This window comes from Varanus komodoensis, unplaced genomic scaffold, assembly GCF_004798865.1.
Source record: "Varanus komodoensis strain SLA01 unplaced genomic scaffold, ASM479886v1 scaffold425, whole genome shotgun sequence".
Taxonomy (NCBI): domain Eukaryota; kingdom Metazoa; phylum Chordata; class Lepidosauria; order Squamata; family Varanidae; genus Varanus; species Varanus komodoensis.
The window spans coordinates 1596-2714 of record NW_025335979.1 but is presented as its reverse complement, the minus strand read 5'-3'; the positions used below and the strand labels follow the sequence as shown (position 1 = coordinate 2714).

General features: G+C 46.9%; 1 non-coding gene across 1 annotated transcript; it reads left to right on the top strand.

Annotated features, from left to right (window-relative positions):
* Window positions 1-831: 831 nt before the first annotated feature.
* Window positions 832-904, top strand: TRNAQ-CUG. Its single transcript has one exon. It is a non-coding gene; the product is annotated as a tRNA-Gln (tRNA).
* Window positions 905-1119: the final 215 nt, after the last annotated feature.

Here is a 1119-nt window from a genome sequence, read left to right as displayed (position 1 = left end):
GAGGCGTCGCGCCTGGCGCACTACAACAAGCGCTCCACCATCACCTCGCGCGAGATCCAGACGGCCGTGCGCCTCCTGCTGCCTGGTGAGCTGGCCAAGCACGCCGTCTCCGAGGGCACCAAGGCCGTCACCAAGTACACCAGCTCCAAGTAGTGGCGGCGGCGGCGGCGGAGAGTAGAGCGCGAGCAGCGCGGACCCAACGGCTCTTTTCAGAGCCACGCACTGCTTCGGAAAGGCTGCATTCACTGTGGGTAAAAGGTGCCTGCCAGGTACCTTGCCCGGTTTCGATTCGCGCACTATTTTGCTGTAAAAGCATCTGAAATACGGTGCTCGGGATATGGTAAGAGGTACCTGTACGTGCCTAGAAGCGTTTCGTAGTGAAGGGGTTAAAGAATAAATAGGGATAATGTTAAAAGTATCTGAACAAACGAGGTGAAGACATGCTTTCTGGGATTATTGTAGAATTGGATTTTTTTTTTTTTGAGGAATCTTATTTAAGCAGGAATGAGTAAAGGACGGTGACCCCCTTGTTTTTTCACGGAGGTTTGGCTAGTAGTGTAGGGTGCAAGACTGCGGAGTTAATAGCTGCCAATTATTTCTACAACACTCATAGCTGGAACACTGGGTATGTTTGTCATTTGCCTTTTTTCAGACTTGCTTCTCTGAACTTCCGGAAATCCGCTAGTGATAAACCCAAAACCACTCTCACCAGGCCAGCCTGCCCTCTTGCTTCTAAATACCACATTTAAAATGTCTTCAAATGCCGGTCTTCATTGGCTGGGAATTACTGCGGCTTCTAGATCTTGACGACACGCATCCCAGTCCCTGCGTGGTTCTATGGTGTAATGGGTTAGCACTCTGGACTCTGAATCCAGCGATCTGAGTTCAAATCTCAGTAGAACCAACTTTGCTTATTTCCATTCAGGGGATTTTTTTTTAAAATGAAGATTCATTACCCAAATATCAGTCACTTTGTTTTAGATCTATATTTGTGTTCCTCCTCCATTCTACTGTTTGGAGATTGCTAATTCCAATTCCTGATCTGAGAAACTGGAAAGACAGGGAGGATAGCTAGTATAGTCCTTCACTATCAATATTCCATGCAATTTTCAATTAATT